Below are 6,000 nucleotides of genomic sequence, written 5' to 3'. Positions count from 1 at the left end.
CAGTTAGTCAACTAACTAACACATTTACAATGTACTGATTATTCTGTAGCTTTCAGTGTTAGAGGGTGTAAGGTTGTAGGCAGTGTTCGCTCTAATAACATATTACATTGCGCATGTGTTTTTTTAATGAGCATGAACATTTTAAGCTTGAGCAGAGTCCTAAATCAGGGGTCGGCAACCTTTTGTCGCTCGCGGGTTAAATCTAAGGGTTGCAAGTCATTGGCGGGCGGCACATATTTTTAGAAAGTTGAAAACCGAACGGATGATACTTTTTATAATAAAAATCAAGCAGCCATACATCTCTCGAATAGAATATAGATTTATTAACTCCTTGCATTTCAAAAAATTCCACTTGAATATTTTCAGCGCCATTAAACCCTTTGCACTTAGCATCCACTTTTCTGCGTTTTGTTGCCATTTGTCTAATTATAATTAAATTAGAGTCTCATTAAACGAGTAATTGTGAATTATATATATACTTGTTAGGTTATAATATAATTTAGTTTGAAAAATATAATTGTCGACTGTTTTGTTACTATAATTCAGTGAAGCTTCACGGGCCGGATTATAATATATACTCCGCGGGACGGATGCAGCAAGTCAAAAATATGTGAGAGCCGCATAATTCTTGAAATTATTAATATTGGAAAACCGTGAACAGAAAAGAATTTTACAAACACGTCTGATTACAATAAATAATATTTAAAGTATATTGGCAGGACATATTATAAGTAGTTGACCTGTGTGTTTCCATCCTATCTGTAAGTTTTTGAAAGTCTGGACAATACGTAGTCAATGCAGTGCGGGACATAACGCACTGTAACTGGGACTAACTACAATCAAGCTGCAATAATACCAACGCAACAACAAACATTCCACCATTGTGAAGTAAGGTTTGTTGCTCGACTGATTTAAATTTAAAATTCCACGCTACAACGATTTTCATACTAAAACACAATTTGTATTAATCATTGACGAAAACTTCTTCAATCGCTTAATAAATTATAAAACTGTTACACTATAGTTTCTCTTATTTAAATTTGGATGATAGCGAGAAGAGCCGCATAAAAACTCTCGCGAGCCGCATGAGGCCCGCGAGCCGCGGTCCGCCCATCGTTGGCCTAGATCAGCGTTTCCAAACCTTTTTTGGTCGCGGACTATTTTCTCCACGACGGAAGTCTTTGCGGACTCAAGTCGCGTTATTGTGTAACTGAACTTTGTGTGAAGAAGCAATAAAACCAAAAACAACAGAATTTTAACGAAGTCCGTTTATTAACCACCTTTCCAAATTTGAATGGGAACCTTGTCCTTTAACTTGCACCACTAGTTTGTCGGAATCAGGGTCTATATTCGTCAATGCACATCAAATGTCACCTTCTGGTTGCAGTTGATTGCGACTCATTTAAGACCGCGGACTCGGGTTGGAAAACACTGTCCTAGATGAAACCCAAATGTCACGCCCCCAAAAAATATTCTTCTTATGTTGATTACCTTTATTAAATAAAAAAATATACAACAAGAGTGTAATAATAACAAACAGATATAATTGCTGTGATACGTACATAAGGCTGGTATAGAGTCGTTACTAGTTCTTAAAATTCAAACACAATCTCATTTTAAATTAACAATTGAGGGTAGCAAAATCCAGCTGCTGTGTAACTGCCCCCCCCCCCGCCCCCCCCCCCCCCCCCCAACCCTACAACAATTCAGATAAATCCAGAAACCAGGAAACACATTCTGACGCCAAGTAACAGAGCCAATTAACGCCAATTCCAGGGCATAAATAACATGTGTTAGTGTGTTTTCGTTCAATTTTAAATTGTTATTGTTGGACACGTCAGTGTACATAACGATCGTTTCAATATTATATTGTTGTTCTTGTTTATATTCTTCTTCTTCGTCATGATAAAATCGCTTTTCTCTTCGAATACTGGACCAATTGCTTTGAAATTTCAGTGGTTCAGCCAGAAGACTATTACTTTTACTTATTTCAAAAATTTCTGTGGACTTCAAGAGATTCGAAAGAAATCCTTGCTTTGCTAAGATTTGAGGAATGGTGAATGGCGAATAGTGGTACTTGGTTTTATATTACAGTAGTGACTCGGATCGTTGGTGCTACTACAGTTGTGAGTCAGACCATCTTGCAATTTCAATTCACGCTGTCACAAGACAGAAACTTCTAAAGATAGAGCAGTTCCGGTACCGTAACACAGAGCGGTGACACTGAACTAACTCGAAACTGTCTGGTAAAAGCGGGGCTTGCATTCACTGTTATAACTGGTGTCTTTAAATGTCGATAAACGTGTCCATATATTTGAGCATAGCTCTCTTGTTTTCAAGTAGAACCAAGCCATTTTATCTAAAATTGCTTCGAATTGATGTTGATTCGATTCGCTTCGATTCCAAATTTACATCCCTAGGCACGGGTCATCCGGCTCTTGCGTCGAGTCCGAAGTCGATTCAATGACGGATTCAAATGTCACTGCCATATAAGTTGAAAACCAGTCTGATCCATTTTATTCATCCGTCCAGTTATATTGAATGTTTGATAAATGGCGCCCCTAGTCCAACTCGAGTCGAAACAATCCTAAGTGCCTCCCCAACATTGAATGCCCATTTATAAAAGCGTAATGGATCCACATCGAATGGGTGTATATACTTTGTTATTATACGCTTACCAAGAGTTATATAGAAGCTTGTTTGTCCTGGAGGGTCTTTGTGTCCAGCGTAGGTCTTACCGACCACGTCGGTAATAATATACATGACCATAATTACTTTATTTTCTGTCGATTTGCTACTTATTCAACTTTTTTTTTTTGCGATAATTATAATCTTGCAAAAGTAGTTCCTCTACAGATATCTTGTTAGTTATTACCGAGCGACGGATCTGAATTTTTATAATAGAAATAGGACGACTACTTTAATCCAATGCCATTTGTTCGTTGTTTTACAGCATTTTTATGGCCATGCATAAGGTCAAGAACGAAAGATTCAATATTCTGTGTAAATTTGCTTAGATCAAATTTGGAAATAGCACGAATAATAGGATCACTGTTTTCATATCTCATTTGCGTGCATTTGAATTTGTTGCTTTAACCTTCTTTGGCGATGTCTAGTTTAGGTTGTTTTGGCGATTACACAATAGGTATAAGTGAAAACAATTGTTTTTGATTGGTATCATTAAATGCAATAATTTCACTGGAGATATTTCACCAAAGTTGATCCCGCAAAACGAAGAACTGGCCCCTTTTAGCGTTTCATACTTGATAAGAAGCAAATCAAGATCAGGCGTATATTCAGGCGTGTTGGCCACTCCTTTTATATATGAAAAGTTGATCATATCTATATTTTAAATTTCAGATTACAATTTGTATTCATCTTACGTAGTTAAGCCAGCCAAACAGAACAGACACGATGTAAGTTTTTGGCACCGTATGGTTGTACTTATACCAACTTTCCAATAGTAAGCAGTGGTACTGGAAGACAACGCCCTCCTCCCTAGACAGATTGCCACACCGTACAATGTACATAACTGTATGACCTGCGGACTGCCCTTTTAATTTAACAGTCCAATCCGTACCACGGTTTGTTTGAGATGGGTAGTTGTGCACGAAGGTATTGAAAACCGGATATCGTATCTTATTCAATCAGCATAGTTTGTAGCGTAACTTAAAACTTAGAGATATTACTGACACATAGATATACCCGATCTAGTAGTACACGACTGGTGCAACATAATATGCAAATCATATTTTTCCCCTTTTTTACTTCACATCTTAATCAGCATAAATGGGCAAAATTGTCTCCATATTATGCGCAAAATTACGTAATAGCTGAACAAACCAAAATATTTTAAACAGTGAAAATCACACACTACGAGAAAATTCTGGTGATTGTTGAAATGATGATTTTGTATCGCAATTACGCGTAATCAGGAAACGACCATTACCGGGATTGTAGCAATTATGTGTAATCAAGAAACGGGCAATACAGCGAGCGGTACAGTACAACAACGATCATTATTCAAATGTACTGAAAAGCTTACAAACTTAAAGCATTTAACTCTGTCAACAAATCCAGTGTAGTAAAATCCAGAAGATGCCAGTCGTGTTGGGCTGACAGGATAGTGTTCCGGAAATCTTGAAAACGTTGAAACTCTGTGATTTTCTTTCCATTGATCACCTGTATAATAACAATGAAAGATGCCAGCGATGACATGAACAAAATCTCATATACTGTATATTGCACATATATTAATGTATACTTCGATATGCACTTACCCGGAGTTATATAGAAACTCGATTGTCCTGTGTCCAGCGTAGGTCCGACCGTCCACGTCGGTAATGTTAACACTATACACAACCATAAATACTTTGCTTTCTGTCTATTCGCTACTTCCCTTCAATCTGTAGTTTATCGTGTAATAATAATATTGCAAGAGTAGTTCTTAACGGACAAGTCGTTAGTTATTGCCTTGCGTGAGATTCGAATTATTTGGTATGTATGAGACGCATCACGCTATCTACGCGTTCATATACTTTTCTCTCGTTTAGGAAGAAATCCCGGGAACATACCAGAAGAACGCACCGTGCATGATCCAGAAAAGCTATATATAAAAGCTATTGAAGACTCGAAGTCGAAATAGATTTTGTCGTGTCAACCTTTGACTTTACAGATGCGCGTATATTGTAGATTGTAACCGTATTAGTGGTAGCATAAAAATCATATAACGGAGTTGACGAAATATGAGAGATGGCGAAATAGGGATGGCAAACTACGGTCGGTGTATGTCAAAATAGGGATGACGAAATGCGGTCGCTGCATGTCACCCGCATTTCGCAATCCTCATTTTCACTCATCGACCGCATATCGCCATCCCTATTTTGACATCCCCCATCTGACTTTTATGCTACGCCTTTTAAATTCGAGTTCCGACTTTTCAGAATCGGAAGTTTAGCGGAATAAGGTTTTGAAAGCCAATCAACAATCACACAATGCTTCCACAACCAAGTGTATGCTAATTCTAAAAACGTGTTTGAATTTGAATTTCATCTATCCCGTGTATAACAGTATGTAATATTATGTTGTAAAACTCCATCTGTCGCGATATTGGTTTTCTTAATGAGAAAATTATAATCAAGGTAATCAGGTTGTCATTGAGGAGGTACCTATCGTCTTTCTATAATATGTTTAACTTACTACTTTTACGAATGCGGTACATTGCGTATTTTTTTACAAACATCTTGAGTATTTAAGTTTATAAAGACAACAACGCACGTTTGAAGTTAGATCCCGTGTTACCATTGCTTTTCACTGTCATTTTCATCTTCTGAATAAAAAGGACGGTGGATAAAAATTGTGTGGCTCCGGCCAAAGATAGAAGATTTCAGATTTCAACGAGACATTTTGAATCGAAATCAAACGAGATATGTCTTTGTAGTAGTTCGCCATCTACACTCTATGACGTCACAACCATCTTTCAATGTGCATTGCGTGTTTATAATAACACCATGGTTCGTTTAGAATACCATAAAGTCCCTTCCTTCTACGTAAACACTATTTCCTTGTGTAAATATAAACAGTGACACATCTGCAGGTTGTGGGATATAACTTAGATACATTTTCTCTGCACATAGCAAAGATTTTCTCATACTAAAACCCATTGTATGAATTCAAAGCGTGTATATAAACTTCAGAATCACTGCTTTCTTTTCTTTCATCACGTGGTCGAATGTAGAGCTTACCAATTATTACGAGATCAAACCTGTTATGGGCATTAGTAATAATCGCCAACGCACTGTAATCAGGCCTGGTCAACACACAGAAAAAATTCTCAATAATCTCAATAATAAATTTTGTATAGCCGACGGCTTAGGGCTGCAACAACAATTTAGAAGCATGCGATTAGCACTTCAGGATCAGTTATGACTCTGGGGTAAGGGGGGGGGGGGGGGGGGGGGGACTGGGGGGGGGGGGGGGGTCCTCTATATTTCACCGTTA

Source organism: Styela clava, chromosome 11 (genome assembly GCF_964204865.1).
Source record: "Styela clava chromosome 11, kaStyClav1.hap1.2, whole genome shotgun sequence".
NCBI classification, from domain to species: Eukaryota; Metazoa; Chordata; class Ascidiacea; order Stolidobranchia; family Styelidae; genus Styela; species Styela clava.
This window is presented reverse-complemented; position numbering follows the sequence as displayed.